Source organism: Gorilla gorilla, chromosome X, assembly GCF_029281585.2.
Source record: "Gorilla gorilla gorilla isolate KB3781 chromosome X, NHGRI_mGorGor1-v2.1_pri, whole genome shotgun sequence".
Classification (NCBI taxonomy): domain Eukaryota; kingdom Metazoa; phylum Chordata; class Mammalia; order Primates; family Hominidae; genus Gorilla; species Gorilla gorilla.
The window spans coordinates 21067135-21090120 of record NC_073247.2 but is presented as its reverse complement, the minus strand read 5'-3'; the positions used below and the strand labels follow the sequence as shown (position 1 = coordinate 21090120).

At 39.1% G+C, this 22986-nt stretch overlaps 1 protein-coding gene across 10 annotated transcripts in view; it reads left to right on the top strand.

Moving 5' to 3' along the window:
* MID1 (midline 1) overlaps positions 1-22986 on the top strand; it is a 388305-nt gene that overhangs the window by 211646 nt on the left and 153673 nt on the right. For 2 of the 10 annotated variants that reach the window (XM_055377026.2, XM_031005879.3), the window contains exon 1: positions 1638-1977. The exons of 6 other annotated variants lie outside the window; for them this stretch is intronic. The gene's annotated coding sequence lies outside the window, so the exon portion shown is untranslated. Of the gene's footprint in view, positions 1-1631; positions 1978-22986 lie in introns of those variants that run through there. 2 more of the 10 variants (XM_055377023.2, XM_055377027.2) reach the window with 2 other exon arrangements.

Here is a 22986-nt window from a genome sequence, read left to right as displayed (position 1 = left end):
ACGAGCCCTGGGTAGCTTCCTGTGTCCTGTGGCTGGGGCATACCTAGGGCAGGGATAGACGCAATATTTCTCAAAGTAAATCAGAGTCCTTTGTCAGTGGGATAAAATGCTGATTCTCAGGCTCCTCAGCAAACCTACTGAATCAGATTATTTTGGTGCAGGGGCCTGGAGATTTGCATTTTTAACAATCTCCCCAGAGGTTTCCTTGCGCCCTCAAGTTTAAGAACCACCCTTTCAAAGCGTGATTTCATCACCCAGGAGACGTTTGGTAATGTCTGGAGACATTATTGGTCATCACGATTGTGGGGATGCTACTGGCATCTAGTGTGCAGAATCCAGGGATGCTGCTACACATCTTACAGTGCACAGGACAGCCCTCACGACAAAGAATTATCCTGCCCAAAATGTCAGTAGTGCTGAGATTGAGAAATCCTGAACTCCATCATATGAAGGGCTCTCAAGGAAAAGTACAAGAAGTGGACTGAAGTCAGTTTGTGTCACTAGGTGGCTCCTTAGGCTACTCAGGCAGGGGGCTAGCGTTATGGGCTTCCAGGCCCAGTTATCGGACCACCAAATTTTCACAGAACTGGGCAGAGCTCACATGTATTGAACCCGTGCAGATGACACTCCTGAAGCCACGAATGCATTATTTGCTAAGTATTTTTTTTTCCTCTGATACCAAAACATTTAAAATCTTGAATTGAATTATCGTCACAAAATTGCGGTCATTTCTTGGGGGAAAATATGCCACTAGTTCTACACAAAGTACTCTTTGCTCAACTTGCACTTTCTTGAAATCCAGAAGGTAGATTTACATTAAAATCATGTTGGCTAAGAGTTGAAAAAAGTTATTGCTTATATGGAGTTAAGAAAGCAAACTTTGGAAATTTTTTTTGGTCTGAGTTTGTTTCTAAGAAGCCAACTACTTCTCCAGCTCTCCTGCAATCCTGCCAAGGTGATGTCCAGCTTGTCCCTGTTAATAAGTTCAACAGATCAACCCTGTAGGGAAGCCAAACCATAGAGAAAGGTGGATGCACTAAATTTTTTTTTCTGAACAAAATGTCAGTGTGTATTGTTCTATGACAATAGTGTTATTTGAAATTATGCCTCGGGCCCTCAGTAGGTAAAGATTCTTGTTCATTTGCTGCATTTCAAAAAAATTGTGTGCACGTTCCCATTAAGATTTGTTTTTCTTAAATTGAATATACAGTTAATCTATATGGAGATGAGGTAGGTAACACCCTCCTTTCTGGATTGTTCGTTTTAGTTAAGGTGTTACTCATAACAATTTGGTTTCCTTTCCAGTCTTTTGCAAAAGTAGGGCTTCAGTGCAAGGTATCCTTTTAAAAATACCCTTGGGTCCTGAGTGTTGAACTTTTCTGGCTGAAATAATTTTGCACCTTCCAAATGTTTTAATGCTGTTAGGGAGCTCTTAAAATGCAAGGATTTAAGGCCCTTAGCTAGTTAAGCTTTTAGCAGAACTAGAGCTGTTAGATAAGAATAGAACTCATCCTTTACTTTTGGAGCTTTGGACATTGTTTCCAGCTGCTTCCAGTCATTTGAATCCCGAAAGCTCCCCTAATCCTCGCGGAGGCAGCCTTTCTGGCTCCCAGGACCCACCCCCTTGCTTCTGATTGGCGAAGGTCCTCCGCGGCCCAAGCCAGCCACCTACAACGTCTCTGAGAACTGATTTGAAATAAGAGCCAGGCGGTCCTCGCTTCCCTGCGACCGACTTTTCATAGGCTGGGGGAGAAAAGGTTGAGAAACTTGACATTGTCTCGGGCAGAGTGCGTGTAGCAACAGATCAAAGAAAAAGAGGACGAAAACGTGCTCTTTGCTGCCCGTAGATTTCGCCGGGTTGCTTTTGTCTTGCGGGCTCCTGTCGGGTTCGGTGTTTCCGCTCTGAAGACTGCGGCGCGGGCTCCGATGCAGCTCGCTCCCTGCCGGATGGGTCATGGGATTCTAAACATGAGGCAGGTAAGCTCAGGCGGTTGCGCTGGCGGCGGAGGGGGCGGGCGCCGCCCGGGACCCCTGCGACGTGTTACTCCGGAGAGCTTGCTGGGTTAGCAGGCGCCTGGCCATAGTCGATGCGTTTGGCGGAAAGACGGGGCTGCATTTTCCTAAGACAACCAAAGAAGCACATTTTACCTGAGCCACCCCGGTCTGGTCCTCGCCACCCGCCCCCACTTTTGCCTCTAATTGTGGTTGATGTCAGGCAGTCGTTGTAAAGGGCTTACAAGCAGTTTGTAGAATATATGTAAATCAATTCCAGTTTGCGGCCGCTGGAATGTATCGTGCAGGATGTATCTCGAGCTTTTAGTGCCTCTACCCTATGCTTTGGGCTAGAATAAAGACAGCTGAATGTCCTGAAAAAGAATTTCACGGGGCCTCTTATCTCATTTCGGTTTCGCATTCTGAGCACTTACTGTGTTTCTGGCGGAGAAGGCGGAACCAGCTTGAAATGAGCACAGACTGTCCTTCCAGAAAAATGCAAATTTGTTTTTCTGTTCTAGCAGTTTGGAAACTGTATTGCTTCTGGACGTGAGAAGGCAGCCCTGAAAGTAGTGAGCGGAGAAAGGGCTGGGGGATTACTTAAATGAGTCTTTGAAAAGAATTCTAAACCAACAGCTTCTTCTGTGGTTCTGGGGCATGATGATAAAATTCCTTATCAGTCCAGGAAGAGGTTTATAGCTTTGCTGTTAAGCAAGAAAAGGAAAGAAAAAGTGGATGTAGGAAGCCAAGGAGAGGGTGTGATTTACAACTCAATCAAAGTTATGGAAGAATTTTATGTCAATATTTAAATATCAAGAACAATACTCATATAAGGAGAAAACAAGGCTGGAAAAACATGCCAATAGGCTGGAAGGGCAGGGATTTCAAGAGGAATGCTATTGCTTTTACCAGCTCTGAATAAATCTGGGTGGGAAAGTTAGCATCTGTATCGCAACCGGAAAAGCTCTTCACTTTTTCTTCTAAGTGGGTTGGGTGCTCGCCACCCTGCACACTTTGGGGGAAGTGAGCTTTCCATTTAAGAGCGCAGGGGAAGGGTTTCGAACTTTCTGTCCCTTTCCCACAGCCTTGGGAGATGAAGCAGAGCCCCCTTCGAATGGTCAGCGCAAACCCTCCGCCTTCTTGCCCCCTCGCTTGTTCGCTCAGCAAGCAGGGTTGGCAAGTTTCAGTGAGTGCAGAAAAACACTTGCGGAGGAGCAAGTGCCGTCTGCTTGCAATGAATTGCCCTTGCCTTGCTAGGGACTGTGGGGCGGACGCTCGTTTTCTTTAAGTTCTGCAAACTCACAGTCCAACCTCATACTTTTAATGTCTACTAAAGTGGGATGAGGAAAAGGAAGGAGAAGGGTAATTGGAAAGGATTGAAAAGGAAAAAGAGGAACGCAAAACATTTTTGACAAAGGTCCTTAGCTGGAACAAAGAAGTTATTTGATCCTGTGCAGAGCCACCTGTCCTCTCCTCGGTGGTGTCTGAGCTCAATTTCCAGAATCCTTGTTCCCACACAATTCCTCAGGAACCATGGCAGTCTCCGTGCCTTATGCCTAAGGTTTGCTTCCCCCAGCTTGGAATGGTTTTTCCCATGCCTAGTTTGTTGTGGCATTTACGTGAAGTTGGAAAACAGCCCAGTATTGAAGTTTTAGGGGTACAAGTACACATATAGTGAACTCCTTAGTTATTTAATGAATGGGCAACTTTTCATCTCACAGCTATGTATGTCTACTAATTTTTTTGGCCTGTTCAGAACTTGAAAAGAGGGTGGGATGGAACAGGGGAGGAGATGAAGGAGAGAGACAGGATCATTGTTCATCCAAAGAACGAGGACAGTTTCCAGAATCTAGCATGTTGTTCCACTGCAGTCAGAACAAGAATGTAGGGAGGAATGAGATGGCGGTGTTATTGGCATGGGTTAATCCCTACTTTATTTGAGTTTCTCTTGGGGAAACCTGACTGTTGCATCCAGGCAGGGTGAATCGAATTCACCAGCCAATTTGTCATCTCAGCCCGGCAGCTCCAGCTGGATTTACAGGGTTAACTATCAAACAGACCTGTGTGTCATCAGCTCAGCAATGAAATTGGATCTCTTTGCTGATGAGTGATCTGTCCCTAGGGCTGCACAAATGTTGTACACTGATGTGGCAGCCCAGAAGAGACCCTTGCCTGCCACTGATAGCCAGAAATTCTGGGTAGCCAGAAATTGCCCGCAGAATTAGAAGGCTGTTTGCCTAGCTATAAGATTCAGAGGGGTTTGGGCTTCTGCCAGGTTGGCAGAAAAGGAACACTCCTGAAGCCACCACTTCAGGTGTAGAAGGATAGTATTCTTTGAGGGTTCCTAAGGCCACGGCTGAGTTAGGCCAAAGAAAAGTGTAAATCTGACTCACCTTGATCAGGAAGTAATTTTAAAATATGTGCCAACCTGTCTCTGCCCTCTGATCATAAACGGGAAACTTTTATGAACCTTCCTTGAGAAGGAATTTGCTCTGTTCCCAGGCAAAAGGAAAAGCATGGCCACCTGTTCTAGAAGCCTGGCCAAAAACAACAGGTTTGCCTGTGGCATTCCCGCAACTGCATATATCCTCCCCACATGGCAAGCCACCCATTGTCCCTACACACAAGAAGAACAAATAGTTCATTCTTGAGCTGGGGGAAAAATCAGATTCTCTAGGCAAAATTGCCTGCTAGACATATTTTGTGTTTTTAACATCCTGATAACTTTAGAAAAAAACTCTAAGGGAAGAAGGTGCATGATGTATTTCTGATCTACTAAAACAAAGTAAGTCACGTAGCTGCTAAATTCTTGCAAGGCCAGGATGCTGCTGTTTCAAGGAAGCCGTGAATCTGTTTGGTTAGCCCGTTCTGCATTCTTTAGATTGGAATTAAAATGCCGCAGGACATCTGGCTTAATAATGAAAGTCTTCGTATTAATCTTTCCTCTGAGGATTAGAAAGTCCTTTACAAACACGATCTATTTATTCTCTGCCACATCCCCAGGAGAGAACGAGGTGGCAATTTGATCCTCATTGAACAAATGGTGAGTCGAAGGCAGAGAAAGGTTAAGTATAAAGAGACACAGCAAGTTAGGGGCAAGTCTGGGGATGAATACTCACCCACCCAGAAAGACTACCTGTGCAGGTTTAGGATCTCAAATGGCATTCTAGGGATTAAAACAGAATCTCTCTTACGGCATTCTTTTTCATATCATTCTGTAACTGGCAAGTATATTGTGTCCCAAGTATGTTGTATGGTTTCCTTCATTTGAAAGTCCAGACTCTTAACAGTTCAAAAGGCAGTTCTGTTCTCATTTCTCCCAACATTGAGATCAGGCAGCTTTTATGAAATCTAATAGAAAGATACAGTAACTAACCGGAATTTTAAATATGCATCTGAGAAATGTTCCCTTTCAACAGATGTTTTAAGTTTTTGCACGTGGTTTATAGAGCTCAGTGTCTTCAACATATGTTAAAATTTTAATTTCTTCTCTGCTATCTCTCTTTCAGCAAATGTTATAATCATAAGACTTGCTGTCAGTTTAAAGATCCTTGTTGGTCATTTTGAAATAATTTTTTTGAGTCATGTTTTAGTTCGCTTGGCTGTAGACCGCATAGGCTACAAGCAAATCCGTTAATTGGTAGTTGCATGTTATCCACAGACATTCCAGCAAGTTTTAAGGCTAAGTGCATATGTGGATGTCTCCTGGCTTTGATCGTTTGTGTGGTAAATAGACATCCAAGGTAGCTATGGCAACCTGGGCTGTGCGTTGGTGAAAGGGGGGGATTTAGTTACCGGACAAAGAGTAATTTGTTTGATTAGAAAAAGGTAAGGGCAAATCAGGACATTTTTAACCCACATGATTTGAGGATCCCAGTTCAATCAAATCATTTGGATTTTTCTCAATAGGCAAAAAGAAGTAATGGCTAACCGCACCAGAGTATCTTGCAGACGTAATTTAATTCTTTTTAAACAAGTGGTTGCTACTTTCCAAAAGCAATTTATACAATGAAAAGGAAGTACAATATATCATATAAATATCATCAATATCCCTATTGTACTAAGTATGAACGTTTTTATTTTCAGAACTTGATGGGACTTTGAAAGACCAGGATCTGATTAGAGGTGTGCATTTCAGTTATCTACCTGCAGGGGTCAGGCTTGAAGTTCCCGTGGTCGGAAGATCAGGCAGCGGACTTCACTGCAGGGAGCCCGAGGCAGAGTCAGAGAGAATTGCTCTGCTTATTTGGAACAATTAGTTAGCGATTCTTTAATCTTGTGACCAAAGCTACTATGAAAATGAGTTCATTCAAGGAAGAGAATATCAAATACGCTGTGATTAAAGAAAGGGCGATAAAGCCAGGTCAAACAGCAATCTAATCTCCGTTTACATGTAAGGCAGTTTATCGGGAAGATTCTGGCTCATTATCAACTCCTTTGATTTCACACAAAAGTGAGCTCAGCGGTTTTGTTCTAGAAACTTGTTTGCCCAGTTTTATGAGCTGGCATGTTATAAAAATTTCTTTAAACTAAAAAGGACACAATATTAGGGAGCCATCTGGATCCGAAATATTTTTCCCCCTCTGGAGGAAAATATTCCATTGACACAAGATCAGGATGGTTAATGGCCTCCAGGAGGTCAGGTGATAGTAGGAGCACAGAAAATTGAGGCGCAGAACAAAATGCCAAGAGGGGACTTTCCTGAAAAAACAAACCAGACCAAAGAAAATAACTTACCTGCTTTGTGCTATGAAAGAGAGGTTCTGAGTAAACATGGAAGAGGTGCTGATCATTTGTAGTACAAGTGGATGTTGAAGGTCTTATATTCAGTCCAGTGTTTATGATGAATATAATATAAAGGCTGTCCTTCCTTTCTTATATCATTCAGTGACATTTACTGAGCACTCACAGAATTAATATATTCTGCCACATTATACGTGATTATTAATGTGCCAGGGCACTTTCTGGGTTCCAAACATGACTTTGGTAAGGCCCCTGCCCTCAAAGAACTTTTGATCTGGTGTACAATTTATTGTACCAGTAGCACAATGTAGGTTTTTCCATGGTCAAAATGGCTGCTCATTAATATCTATATTTGTATGGGTAGGGATCCACTTGAAAAACTGATGGTATCCAAAACCTTACTGAACTTAGGAGACTTGAGAAGTGATTTGTAATTGTGAAATTTAGTTGATTTTTAGCCCACATGTCCATTTGTAGAAATTTATGACTTCTTACATAAAGCAGATTTCTCATAATTATTAAATAGTAATTTATTTTTCTCAGTAGAGAAAAGTAACTCATAGGTAGTCCCCAATCTAGGAATACTTTATGTTTTAGGAGTTTGTTGTTTGAAACCCAGAGCATTTTCCAGCGAAAAATAATCAATCTGATTAATGTGAGATCAAGTTCTGAGTTTTGAGGACATGCCACTGTGTTATACAGGATGGAAACAGAAGGAGGAAGAATTGGCATACTTTTGGTAATAGGCCAGTCATGGCAATATTTGAAATAGGAAGTTCGTACTAGTTTTCACCTTTCTTTCTCCATCCTTCTGATGTCTTCTGGTCTCACTGGGGCATCTCCCCCAGGCCTGTCCTAATATATAGTGAATTCATAATTGTTCATCTTCCCACCCTTCCCTTCCCCACCTCCAAACCACTCTCCTGTTTCCTCTAGTCAATGGTCTCTATCACATGGCAGGAGAGAAGTAATATGGGTGAGCCAAAGCTCATGACTCTTATCCCTTTAACCCTTAGGATGAATCTTTAATTGGGGAAATTTCAAGCAGTGGAGCCTGGAGCTACAAAACACATGATTTTCCTTTCAGGGACAATATTTGGGGGCAGGGCCATGCCTTTGGCAGACAGAACTTGCTGGTGTGTCTGCCCGTGGGTCAGACCTCTTCATTTGTTCTTTCTCAGCATCCTGCCTGAACTTCTGGACCCACTAGGGTCTTTGTGAGTAACAGCCAGGGAGCCACAGGCCCCCAGTTGAGAGGGAATTATGGCGTTTGTGGGTTTGGGTTGTTTGGAAGTATGCTCTTTGTATGCTGAGCACTGTCTACTTGGATTAGAATAAATGGAAAGAAAATAGCTGTAGCATCCTCTTATCCACATGAGTATTTGAGTTGGTGTATATATTTCTACTCGTTTGTCTGCTTATCTTGGAACTGAGTTACTCCAGAGCAAGAGTCACATATTAATTACCTTTGAATCCCCAGACCCAAGCCCAGTGTCTGGCACACAATAAGAATCATTAAGTGTTCTACAGGCGCATGCTGGGTGAGTTTTAGTAAAAAAGAGAATGGAAAATGCTCCTTAAAATCCGAAGGGATATGAAGAAGAAAGGGCATTAGAAAGGTCCGGGAAACAGCAAGGACTAAATAGATCAGTAGTAGAGAAAATTAACATAGGTTATGATTACTGAACTATATGTATATGGTTTTATATATATATAGTCCATTTATATACACATAGTCTCTCTCTCTCTGTCTCTCTCTCTCTCTGTCTCTCTCTCTGTCTCTCTCTCTCTCTCTGTCTCTCTCTGTCTCTCTCTCTCTCTCTCTCTCTCTCTCTGTCTCTCTCTCTCTCTCTCTCTCTCTCTCTCTCTCTCTCTCTATATATATATATATATATATATATATATACATATATATGTTCCATTCAGTTGTGTTCTGGGCAAGAACACACCCCAAAACATGGTAAGCAGCTTGGCTTATCCTCTGTTTGATTGTTCTGCAGAAATGATTACGAAATGGATCATGCCCTCCAATAGCTCAAAGCCTAATCGCCAAGATAGAATCTGCTGCTTTCTCTCATTGAACCCAGCCTGATAGTTTAGGCCTTAGGTCCATGTGCAGTTGTTTAATTTTGCAGGTGAGTGGCATGCCCAAGGTTACTCTACAACTGAGATAGCGTGTCTGAGAGAAGACTGAAGCCTTCTCCATGTAGATGGTGGCCACATTTTTCATAGTGAAGTTCAAGATTTGTGCCGGACAAAGCATTTTCATTGCTGGTAGGTGTAACAGACCAGGAGTTATAGTTAAAAATGACAAAATAGAAATTTCAGGGACATTTAATAGTTTATGAAAACAACAGGACTAATATATTACCAAAGGGTCTATGCGGTAGACTGTGGTATCTGTCCTATGTCAAGTTTTGGAGTGTTGCTTTGGTTGTGTGTATTTAGAAGTGGTCTTCCCCAAACAATTCGGAGGAAGGGGGATGTTACTGGGAAAATGGAATTCATTGAATGCCCTGTTGAGTTAATAATAAGTAGATGAATGGCCAAATAAAGCAATATATAGATGGACGGCACCACCAAATATTATTAATAGAGATTTATTTACTTACATAGGATCAAGTCTTCTGTACGAAATACATTAGGAATCCAGACTAAGAATACCGGTTAAAGTTTAGCATTTCTGGGTTGACATTTTAGCACAAGAAACACTTTACCCTCCATCTGGGAGCAAGGTATGAGGGAGACTTAGGTTCTACACCTAGAAGCTAAGTCTTCTAGACTCCCCATCTCATTTTCTTTTGTGACTGTACCACATGCCTTCTACTAAGATATAATTTGGATGTTTTCAGGTCATGTGCTATAATTCAATATGCTAATAAATTCCAAGGCAATTTGAATGGAATGTTGGTTTATAATGAGGCAACTCAGGAAAGACTACATCATCTTTAGTGGAAAATACTGTCCAAAAAATCCAAATAGTTAAATGATCTTATATTTGGGTTTTGTGCTTCTTTTATGTGTATATTCTTTGCTCTGATTTTAGTTAAGTATGAAAATGTCAGACAGCAAAAACTAGGAGGATTATATTTATATAAAAGAAAGTTTAGGGAATGAGATGAGTCATTTAGCCCATGAATTAATCAGCTGTGCTTTGAGGAAATAGTGCAGGAAGGTAAAATGGAACAAATAGACGAGAGAAGAAAGCGTGACTTCTTTTAGTCAACATATGATGGGGAAAGCAGTAGAGAAAAATTGGCTATTTGGTGAGTGATTCAGTTGAGTTCCTTTTCAGTGGTCAATGTTTAAAGTGAAATCCTAATGAGATTGTTGCTGCCCTTTTTGTACGGCTCTGACTGAAAGAGGGAAAACAGTCATAATAATTAATTGAGAGGGGTATGACTTTCTGAGTAGATAAAAACATGATAGACTATTAGATAATGAATATTTATTGCTTGATGCTTCTCAGTCTGGAAGAGACACTTTCTGAATATTTCTCCGCTTTCTAACATTTCAGCTGTCAGAATTGAATGGTTCACATATAAACTACATTGTTTTGGTTTAACTAACAAAGAGTGATAAGACATGAATTGTTTGTGACAGCCCCGAACATTGATAACAGAAGACATTAATGCCTGCAGACACAGCCTACATGGTAAAAATCTGGAAACAAAAATGCTTATTATGTTAGGCCATCGTGCTTTGACCTAGTTTTGCTTTTCTGCTTGGAAATTATGTCAATATTAGTTACATCATCCCTTCGGATGAGCAATTCCACATTCTTGTTTATTTCAGTGTCATATTATTAGTTTTTGTATATTTAGTTCTGACCTCTGAGGAGCCAAACTAATCCTCATTGACTTGCATTTTCCTTTTGAAATGAGACTTCTGCATGATAAAGAGAAAGGATTTTATGTATTAACAAAACAATCTAAGATGCCTCTTCAAAGGCATTCATTTCTCCTTGATCCGGAGCTACTGCCCTCTTGAAGATTCCTAGAGGCCATCCAGTTTTCTGCTGATCAGAATTAGTCTTTTTTTCTTTGTCTTATGGGGATGGAATAGATTACTGGGCCTAGAACTGCCATAGTTGAATAACAAAAAGTAAAACTGTGAGGCTGACGGGACATTTCCCAGACCATCATCCTTAAATTTGCCCTTTTCATGTTTCTGCTTTACTTCTTCATCCAGCAGAAACGGGCTTAGCATATTTTTCCCATTTAACATTTTTATTGAATACTTTTCAAAGAAATGAATTATTTCCTCAGTTGATTTCGAACACATTTTTTTCTGTCATTTAATACTTTATATCACTAGAGGAAAGAACCGTTTAATTCTTTCATACATTTATGAATTCTAATCTTCAAAGAGTGTGAGTTCTTCAAGTGATCAACTTACATCAAATTTACAAGTATAATTTACTACCAAAAGACCTTGAACGCTTTTTGGTGCACGTGTTTTGACATTCCTTATTAACAAATGTAATCAGGTAAAAGCCCACAAGAATATGTATTCCTGGTTCCTCGTTAAAAATGTACCATTTGCTTTTATTTTCTAATTAAGGCTTTGAAGGTTAAAAATCCCTTTGTTGTTAGCTCCTTTACAAGTCTCCTGCCTGAGTGCAGAAAACATAAGAAGGGAGTGTCCTCTTCAGAGCATAACCAAACCAACTAAATTTTAACCAGGTAAATTGTTGATTAGCATTGGATCATGTAAAGAAACAGTATGAAAGTAATTGAGATAGGCACAACTCCTAATTGTGTGATCCCAGGGGGCTTCAAACATTGTTTGAAACATTCACCTCAGAGATTATATTCCATGTCTGATCCTTATGCTAATTTGAATACTAGGATCCTGAAGAAAAACTTTACAGGATTTCTTGAGTCCCTAATTGGTATGTAAACATCGTCATTCCCAAGCTGCCCAAAGTTGTGAATTATAGTATACCATGTGTCTCCTGTTGTGATATCAATTTCTACAGCAATTTTTCTGCTTGTTGTAGGCAAATGTAAATATATTTCCCTCCTCTTACACAAATAGTGGCCTTTCACATACATTATTCTTCACCCTGGCTTTTTTCTGCTTTATAGTATACCCTAGAGATCTTTCCATAACAGTCCACAGAGAGCTTCCTCTTTAAAAACAAAACAAAACTGCGTATCATTGCACTATGACGATGTACCATAATTGATTTGACCCTTCCCCTACTAGTCACGTGGAGTGTGTCCAATATTTTGCCATTAAAGCAATGTGCACTGAAAAACGTTGTGTTCATCAGTTTGTATGGGGCGGATGTATCTGTATTAAAAATCCCCAGAAGTGGGATTGCTGGGCCAAAGGGCAAATGCAGTTTCTAATTTTGATAAATAAATAACATTGTCTAACCAGCCTGTGTGAGAGCACTGCCCCAGAGCCTCATCAATAGAGAGCATTGTCCAACTTGTGCACCTTTGCCTATCTGATATCTGAAAAGCGGCATCTCTGTGTAGCTTTGCATTCTCTTCTGAGTGACGTTGACTGTCTCTGCATGTGTTGAAGATCTATTTGCATTTCTTGTGCAATGTCTGCTCATATCCTCTGTTTAGAAAAACAAAAAGACGGCCGGGCGCGGTGGCTCACGCCTGTAATCCCAGCACTTTGGGAAGCCGAGGCGGGCGGATCACGAGGTCAGGAGAACGAGACCATCCTGGCTAACACGGTGAAACCCCGTCTCTACTAAAAATACAAAAAAATTAGCCGGGCGTGGTGGTGGGCGCCTGTAGTCCCAGCTACTCTAGAGGCTGAGGCATGAGAATGGCATGAACCCGCGAGGCGGAGCTTGCGGTGAGCCGAGATCGCGCCACTGCACTCCAGCCTGGGCCAAAGTGCGAGACTCAGTCTCAAAAAAAAAAAAAAAAAAGAAAGAAAGAAAGAAAGAAAATGCCAGGTCTAGTACAACGATGTTTGATGGGTATTTTTGACAATGATAAAACTACTATTTAGTAAGAGAATCACTCCAGGCGGTAGACTTAGAAGCACACTATCAGGGACCCTTGAGTAAAGACCCTAACGTGCCACATCTTAACTCTGTGACCTTGGGTTGATTCCTTAAACTTCCCAAGTTTCCTCACCTGTAAAATTGAAATGATGTGGACAACTCACAGAGTTTATAGAATAATCACTAAATGAAGGATTATATATATAAATGATATATAAAGCACTTAACAGAGTATTGGTTACATACTAGGCACTTAAAAATGTTAGGTTAACTTCTCTTTTTTTAGGTACAAACTTAAGGTTTCAGAGAAGGCTGGGTTTTATGGACATTTCTACCTCTTACCCTCTGAATGAATACACATCCACCCACACAGAGGCATGTAAATATACACATATGTACACACGGTGGAATAATGTCTGAAATGGCTGTAATGATTCAAAAGCATCTCTTTAGACAAATGTGTGTGTGTGTGTGTGTATGCATGTGTGCATGTATATGTATAAATATCCCTGTAATGTAAGAAAACTAATTTGTTGCTAAAAATGTACCCTTTTAGGACAAATTATCCTAATATGCTAAAACAACACCAAATAGTATTAAATGGACATGATCACTTATCACTACCTTTCATATTATAATCCAAAAAAGCATTTTTTCCTTCATCTATCTTATTCTTTACAACAATTAAACTCTTTTACAATGTTACACACCTTATACTTACAGCTATACCTAGAAATAAAATTACACTTATACTCGTGTTTATGTATTTCTGTCTTTAAAACAAAAAAATAAACACAGCAGTAAATACAAAAGGTAGAAATGGAAAAAAAATGCATTTTAGAGGCATGGTGCTAAGGGTTGCCACTACTGAGGACTGAGAATATAACACTGACCAATTCTACCACTGTGAATGAGACCATTTGGGTGATCTTGTTTCCCAGGGCTGTGTTGTTACAGAAACATAATTTTAAAAATTGTATTTTGAAATAATTACAGATCCATAGGAAGTTGCAAAAAAATGTACTGGGCGGTCTGCACCCTTTACCCACCCCTTACCCCATCCCTAACCCCCAGAAACCTGTGATCATCTGTTCTCCATCTCTATAATTGTGCTACTTCAAGAATATAAACGTAATCATACGGTATGCAATTTTTTGAGATTGACATTTTTTCCTGCTCACTTAATTTTCTAGAGGTTTATCCAAGTTGTTGCATGTATCAGTCGTTTTTTTCCTTTTTATTGCTGAGTAATGTTCCTTGGTGTGGATATATGACAGTTTAATCATCAACTTGTTTAAGGACATTTGGGTTGTTTCTACTTTGGAGCTATTACAAACAAAGTTGCTATGAGCATTTGTGTGCAGGATTTTGTGTGACTGTAAGTTTCCATTTCTCTGGGATAAATGCCCAGGAGTGCAATTGCTGGGTCATATGGCAAGTACACATTCAGTTTTGTAAGAAACTGCCAAAGCGTATTGCAGAGTGGCTGAATCATTTTACATCCCCACCAGAAATGTATCAGTGACCAAGCTTTCTCTGCATCCTCCCCAGCATTTGATGTTGTCCCTGTTTTCATCTTAGCCATTCTGGTAGGTGTGTAGTGGTGTCTCATTTGTATTGATTTTCAAAAAGTACAGAAGATACTTCATAATCCAGTTTGGGTGTGTTCAATACCTCCCAGGTAAAATTCTCACACATAATATGGGCCTATCTTGGTACATGATTGAATTGTCAAAAATATCTATGATTGCTGCCTTTTTTGTTGAACCTTAACTGAAATATTGAGAGCAAAAAAGAAACTGTGTTGTGCAAAATATATCTGAACATTAGACTGGGCTTCAATTTATACTCTGAGACACTCAGAGAATTGTTACTTGCTCAAGACATGGCAGATGCACGCCCCAACACCTAACTTCACTTTAGGAATAGACACATTAGGTATCAGGAAAAATTGCTAAGACTATTTAAATTCCTCTCCCCTTTTCCAACATATTCCATTGCCTTTGCATTTGCATAAATTAAATAGGGGCATGATCTGTCTTCATTGTCAATATACATGTAGATGTGTGTAAATCTACAAACATACATATACACAGACATACATACACTGGCTCTGTGGGCGTCAATCCCAAATGTTCCCCAACATCCAGTCTAGATTCTCCCAGGTCAGGATTTCTCAACTTTGGCACTATTGACATTTGGGGTTTCGTAATTATTTGTGGGGCTGTCCTGTGCACTGTAGGATGTTTAGCTGTATCCCTGGCCTTAAGCAACTGGATGCCAGTAACACTCCCATGCCCCCAAAGTGTGACAACCAAAAATGTCTCAGCACATTGCAAAATGTCTACTGGGGGCAAAGTAAACCTCCCCTTGAGAATCACTGGGGTAGGCAGAAGAGAAGGAGAATCTCAGGCTTCAGGTTACCTCACTGGGTTTGCTGAAACTTGATAAGAATCTCCTTACCAGCGGGGATCAGGTTTTGGTGCCCACCTGTTCATTTCTGATAACTACCAATCTCTAAATTTGTTTCTGCAAGTTATGGCTGAAGATTAGTGGTTAACAGAGAACGATATCAGCCTTTGTTTCTTAAAGAGCTTATATTCAATGCTTTAAAATACAAATTGGATCTGGCACTGTTGTGGTTCACTCCTGTAACTCCAGCACTTTGGGAGGCCAAGGTGGGAGGATTGCTCGAGCCAGGGAGTTTGAGACCAGCCTGGGCAATATATTGAGACCCCATCTCTACAAAACAAATAAAAAATTAGCCAGGCCTGGTGGTGCAAACCTGTAGTCCCAGCTACTTGGGAGGCTGAGACGGGAGGATCACTTGAGTCTGGGAGGTCAGTTCTGCAGTGAGCTAAGATGGCGCCACTGCACTCCAGCCTGGGACCTTGTCTCAAAAACAAAACAAAACAAAATAAAATAAAACACAAATTGAACACACATAATTGAAAAGCAAACTTCATGCATACCTGGTTTTATTTTACTTTTAATGATGTTTTATCACTTATATTAGATATCATGATTATTTTAACAGATATAAAATTTAATAGGTAATAAAATACCTCATAAAATAGGGTATATCTCCATATGCATAGAGAATTTTATAGAGAAATTGGCACAATTCCTGGATCTTCCTCTGATTCAATGTGTTTATCTTTGAATTCTAATAGGTTTTAAAAGACATTTAAAGAATTGCAAAACAGGCAAAGGAAAATATGATAGTGTTTTATAATTTAAATTATGTCTACATGGCAACAATAATTATTATATAAATTATAGAAAATGTTATGTATTTTTTAACTTTATAAATTTACCCCTACTCGATAAATATTTTGTATTTATTACATTTGGTATATAAATATATTTCTACTTTAGAATTAAAATAAGGTGAAAATAGTTATTGTTTGAAATACTGTTAAGTTGCATATTCTTATCTGTATTAGAATTAAAATATGTATCTTATATTTATATATAAATTACAAATTACCTGAAAAAAGAATAAATTATAACCGCATGTAAAAATAAAATATTCCTGTATCAGTTGTGCAATTTAAATTCCGGTTTTAGTTTTCATTCTTTAAGTTGTTACATTTGGAAGATTTGGACGGTAGTTATCATGAACTCACTGTTATCTATGGCTCTGACAGTAAAATACGCCATTGAGTTGTGCTGTAATATGAATCTCCCGGGAATGCTAAGCCAATTCAGAATGAGGCATTCCTTTCTCAGGAATAGAGATTTATAAAGTGACCGGAGGTATCACTATTTCTAGAGGAAGGTGCACCTTGAAGTATTCTCATTCTTTTCTATGCATTTATGATCCCAGCTACTAAACTCAAGCAACACTTCAATACGGCAAAGCCTCTTGGAAGTATATGAGTTTAATAAGAAAATTTATGAAGAAAAAATACACTGAAATGCAGACTGACCCCCAAAATAATAGGATACTTTTTAAAAAATGTATTAGTTTCATAGCATGGCAAATAATACTCAAAAATACTTTGAAAATGTGCATTTTAAAAATGCCCAAAGGGTTTGGTAGATTATGTTGAGAGGAGGCATTGGAGGAAGAAACATTATAGCCATAAGAGCCAGGAAAATGATCCTCCTTTGTTTATAGGATTACAAAGAGGAATTTTAACTTCTAAAGTGAAAATACAAATTACTTGTGTAGGCTAAAATCACCCTTCTTAGAGGAAATGGTACAAATTTTCTTCATATAATTTATGCTCCTCCAGAAAGTCTCTATGAAGTGATAATATTATAACTGCATGCATTCTCCTGGTGACTTCATTTAAAGTCTGTGATGTAGTAACATCATGCACACTTCCCTTTCCTACAGAGCCCTTATGTTCTCTGTAGACCAAGAGGTTAATTAATTTTTGGAGTTATATAGCAAAGAGTTGCCAGAACCCCAAATAACATATCTCTAATTTCCAAAATTGCCTGACAAACTATATTTTAAAGAAGCCATGTTATTCTTAGGATAAACCTAATAATGTCACTTTAATCCCCAGTCATGCTCATCTTTGCCTTTCTTCCAATATGTGCAAGGAATATATAAGGTGACCTTTTAAGGTTACAGTATCTTCTTACAAATTAGAGTTGATGCACTGAGGTTATAACAGCAGCTGAGCATTCTCAAAAGCTGCAGATTGAGCCGACAGGCAGATTAGCAAGTACATAAAATGTTAGTAGAGAAAAAAATAGACTTCAATTTTTTGGCAATCCTGTTAAACAACTCTGTGAATAAGTCTTTGAAACTTGTACAGTGGAAGGTTTGAATTTTCCTCAATGCCTAGCACAAAACTTACCTATCTGTTGCATATGTGCATTGCTGAATTAATTAATGGAAAGTAAAATTTTAAAATGTAACCTTGGTTATTTGGGATAAAATGGCACTTCCATGTAATGGAATGTCATAACTGAAATTGTAGGGATTTTCAGATACTCTGGCTGGTACTAAATCTCATCAGAACCCTTCAAGTTATAACATAAGATAGCATATTGAATATGAGAAAATATTTAATTGTCAGCCTTAAAAATGTATATAGCAGAGGCAGTCCCTTTTTTTCTGACAACAAAGCCTTCTAAAAGCTTTTCAAACTATACAGCTTTGAGATTTATAACTTTGAACCAAGAAAACATAATTTCAAGAAATGAAGAGAACTTCTGATTAATTCTAGTCTAAGGCAATGAAGTCCTACTAGATTTTAAAGTATTATATTCTTCATAATTAATGTCAAGATAGGTTCCTCCCTGTGGCTCATTATTTTCTTGTAAAAAGTACATACTGCCTGTGTTTTTAAATTTCAGGTTTTCTCATGCCGCTCTTGTCTAATGATCCAGCAAGTTCAGGCATATAATACTTTTGAAGAATCTATATGTAAAGACTAATTATTTATGCATGTGTGTCTATGTATTTTGAAATATATATATTTCAAAAGACTGGTTTTAGCCTTTGGCTCAAATATTTTTTTTTAAGGAATATAATATTGAATATCTGGACAGGTTAAAAATCTCCAACATTTAACTATAAATGTTAACTAATGCTTTCCTTTTCATTTGTTAAATTGCTGCATAAATGCTTTAAAAAGTATGTTACTGTTGGCATTAAGACATCATCTCTTTTACTTACCAAAGTGCACCAGTCTTTGGGATTGAACCATTGTAGCTGCTTTAAGCCAAAATTCTCCCTAGCCAGGTTCCTTATCATCACCCTTGCCACAGAATCTATATCATTGGGAGTTAAAGATCTTTGGTCTCAAACCTTATCCTGGTTGAAATCCTGTCATATCACCAGCAACCCCTTTCTAATGGCCCCCAGGAATGCTAGCACAACAGGGAATCTTCAGGAGGCTCATTCCAATGAGGGACATCATTTGCAGTGACAAAGTTTGTCCTTAGATGAAATCTGTATCTCTCTCTCCCTATAGCTTTTACCCCTGTTTGGCCCCCTCTCTACAACACAGAACACGTGCAGTTACTCTGTTCTCTGACAGCTCTTCAAAGACAAAGCTAACATGGCCTTCTGGGGGCATTTTTTCCAGGTTAAATATGCCCAGATGTGCTTGATTTGGACTCTATCCTTTAGGATCAAGCCATGTTAGTAAGTACAAATGTCCAACATTTAAAAGAACTGTTCATAAGAGAGACTCACCAGATTAGAGGAAAGAGATACCATTCAGTTTCTAATACACAGTAACCTTAATGCCGCTATTTTAAGCTCTCTCTGCCTGGATTTTAGAGACTTTGCCTAGTTTACCTCTGGAATAGAAATTCTGAACCTTTGCTAGTGAGTGAGCAATAACAATGATGACAGACATCTAGCTAGATACTAAGAAAAAAAGTCATGAATGACCAAAGTGTGAATTTTGTTTCTTTGCTTGTCTGATACCCCATGGCTATTTGCAATATCTTATTGTCATGTGCTAAAGGATTTAGGATATTAATCAAAGAGAAAAGGGGTTCTAAGATGGAAGAAAAGACAAAAATGTGGGCAGATAAGTAGGAAAAGAAGGGGATGAGGATTCAGGAGCTTTTTCCAGGTACTTGGAAAGTTGAAGGCAACTTAAATCATTTTTAATAATTTAAGAAATGATATCATTTTTCATTTTTATATAAAATACTAAAAGTCTGGAAAATATATAGGCAGGCACAGTGTGTTGGCAATATGCTGTTTACAGGTTGGCAAAACAAGCCAGTGTCTAATGAAAAGGAAGGTTGCGAAGAGCTTAGATCTGAAACTGAGAGGCATGTCTTGTTCCACACCTCGAGAAACACTTGGCATATACCAGGTGCTCTGTAAATATTTGCTTAGTAAATGATAGAATGAGCATGTGGTGGCAGAATGATGCCTTACATGGCATTACCCAGACTCATAGGCATCCCTAGGGACTGTAAGAAAAGTTTGTGGGCTTTTTTCAGCGTTTTGAAAAACCCAGAGGATATTGTATAATTACTTTTTCAATGATTGTTTTATCAAATACTTCTAAACCTGAGGATTTATGAAGTTAAAAGTGAAAAGGTGTTTTAAAAAATGTTATGCCAAATGAGAGAAGCCAGTCACAAAGGGCCACATATTGTATGATCTATTTATATAAAATGTCCAGAAGAGGCAAATTCATAGATCCAGAAAGTAGATTCGTGGTTGCCAGGGGATAGGGGAGGGGAGAATGCGGAGTGAGTGCTAATGGGTATGGGGTTTCTTTTGGGAGTGATGAAAATGCTCTGGAATTAAGTAGTGGTGATGGTTGCAAAACTCTGAATATACTAAAACCCACTGAATTATACACTTGAAATGGATGTTTGTAATGTGTGAATTGTATCTCAATAAAGCTATTTTTAAGAATAAGCATAGCATCCAAGCATTTAAATTTTTTTTTAAAAGTGGTCATTGGTGGTAAAAAAAAAAAAAAAAAAAAAAAAAAGTCAGAAACTATTTGCTTAATTGTTACAGAGATTTTAGCCCAGATTAAAATACTCCAATTCCGCACTTTGGGAGGCTGAGGCGGGCGGATCACGAGGTTAGGAGATCGAGACCATCCTGGCTAACATGGTGAAACCCCGTCTGTACTAAAAATACAAAAAATTAGCCTGGCATGGTGGCGGGCGCCTGTAGTCCCAGCTACTCGGGAGGCTGAGGCAGGAGAATGGGCGTGAACCTGGGAGGCGGAGCTTGCAGTGAGTCGAGATCGCGCCACTGTACTCCAGCCTGGGCGACAGAGCGAGACTCTGTCTCAAAAAAAAAACAAAAACAACAAAAAAAAAAAACACTCCAATTCCATTTCGCCAAAGGGAACAAGCAGAATATTCCCACAACCCTAGGGAACAGGGGTAGGCTTGGCTATTAGTCATTCTCCTTCTTCCCCATTCCCAATAATTGGAAAAAAAAAGTGTGTGTGCACACGTACGTGTGTGTGTATGTATATGTCTGTGTGCATATGTGACAAGGGCAGTAGTCAGAGCAGGATCATGTGACTAGCAGGATCTATGGACAGCCCCACACTATTAGGGGAGAAAGTGTCAAGCTATTTGTACGGTTCTTATAGAGCATGAATCTAGGCCAGGGGTCAGCACCCTTGTTCATAAAGGACCAGACAGTAAATATTTTGGGTTTTGTGGCCATGCAGTCTCTGTCCAAACCCCTCAGCTTGACATAGACTATATAAAGCAATTGGAGGTAACTGTGTTCCAAAAAAGCTTTATTTATAGACACTGAAATTTGAATTTGACATAATTTTCACAAGTCACAAAATAATATTTAAACAATTTTTTTTCAACCACTTAAAAATGTAAGAACCATTCTTAGCTTGTGGGCCACACAAAAACAGGCAGAGGCCTGGATTTGGTACATAGGCGGCCTGTGGTCTATAGTTTGCAGAACCCTGCTCTAGGGTAATGACTGAGAAAGGGACTCTACTAATCAGCAGGTTATTGGGAAGCACGTTACTTACCTTAAGCCAGTATAAAACTTAAAGCAATAGTGCTTCATTATGTCTAAAGGCTAAGCTAGTGAGAGGCTAAATTATAACACTCAACTTTTTTAGCAAATAATTATGAAGCATCAGCTAATAAGACCTTTTCTTAAGAGTATTCAGAGTATAATAATGCTACCTTGTGTGGTTTGGGGATTTTTATTTTAAGTTAGGGAAGCTATGAATCTCTTGAACTTTGTCCATTAAGAAGTCTGCCAAAGCTGTGAATTTTAAAGCCATGGGAATTTTTCATTGCGCTTAGCTGCTGAATTTTAACAGCAAAGTTATTCATTAAGTCCACATTTAAAAAAAAAGTATCAACAATGCTTCTTTATACTTTATCTGCATTTGACACACTTCCAGATAGATGATCTTTAATTTGACTAATGAGTGCATCCTTTGTTATTTTAATGACAAGTAATTTACAGAAAGAGAAAAGCTCTTCAACACGCAAGTCTCTTAAATCTGGAATTTAAAGTCCCTGATGTTCAGAAGCAGGAAGCAACAGTTGGTGTAAGACAGGGCCACTAGGACACTGGAAATGCATCCTGGGTAATGAGTGGGAAATACAAAAGGAAGAAAACAGTTGGAAATATGTTGGCCATTTTATATGACACTTTCTGGGTTTATTTTCAGGTTGGAGCACAAGTCAGAAGCTGAAGAACTTGGAGATTTGGGGGAGCATATGTCCCACCTTCCCCAACCCCCAAGTATCCAAATATCCCCTTTGGTTCTATCAGAGAAGTATTAAGATTTATTAATTAGAAGAAAAATTAAAGTTATAAATGTTCAATAGGAACATAAGGAGAATTCAAAAAGATAAAATGTTGAGCTCACCACAGTTTTCAGCAGAAATTTTACTCTTTTTTTTTTCTTTGTTGAGATGGGGTCTCACTATGTTGCTCAGGCTGGCCTCGAACTCCTGGGCTCAAGCACTCTTCCCACCTCAGCCACCCAAAATGCTGAGACTACAAGCATGCCACTGTGCCCAGCTAAATTTTACTCTTTAACTGATTTTTCAATGCATAAATAAATGAATAAGTGGGTAAGTACTTACTGAGGACACAGTTTTCAACCAAACCCTGTAGATACTCAGGAAGAATTAAGCATGGGCCCTGCCTTCATGGGGCTTAGGGTTTACTCAACTTTACAGAAAACCCAGAAATATCCTAACAAATGTGGCAACTGAAGAACTTTATTCCTAATCCTAAAACTCACTTTCTTTATTCTCAGAGTAATGGATACAGCATTCTAATGTCAAATCATTGTTTCCATGTTACACAATACTCTAATTGTCAAGGCTAAAGCCTGCCTTAAGGAAGGGTGACAATGGCTTTGTTCTTATGATAATAGAAGAGATAAAAAGATTATTTACAAAGCTACAGCCTCTGAAAAATTGGAAGTATTTTATACAAACAACCACCTCAATTCTTCTCACAGTGATATTTAAGTGTTTGTGCGTGCTGGTTTCTGTTATGTGAGTCTTTACCATTTTCATTCCTCCTTGCAGCTCTATGCGTTAAGTATTACTATTATTCTTTTACAAATGAGGAGCATGAGGCCTGGAAAAATTTAAAAACATGCAGAGGTGATAAAATAGTGGGAAAGTTTCACATTCAACCATGTCTGATGCTTAATCCTTTTCCTTCTCTTTCCACCATAGCATATGATCATGGCATATCATCACTGTTTCTGTTTCCCCTATAGAAAATTCAGGAAAATTAACACATGGAAGAGTATTCAGACTTTCACTTTTCTTCTTACATAATCTTTGAGCAGCCCATTATAGGAAAA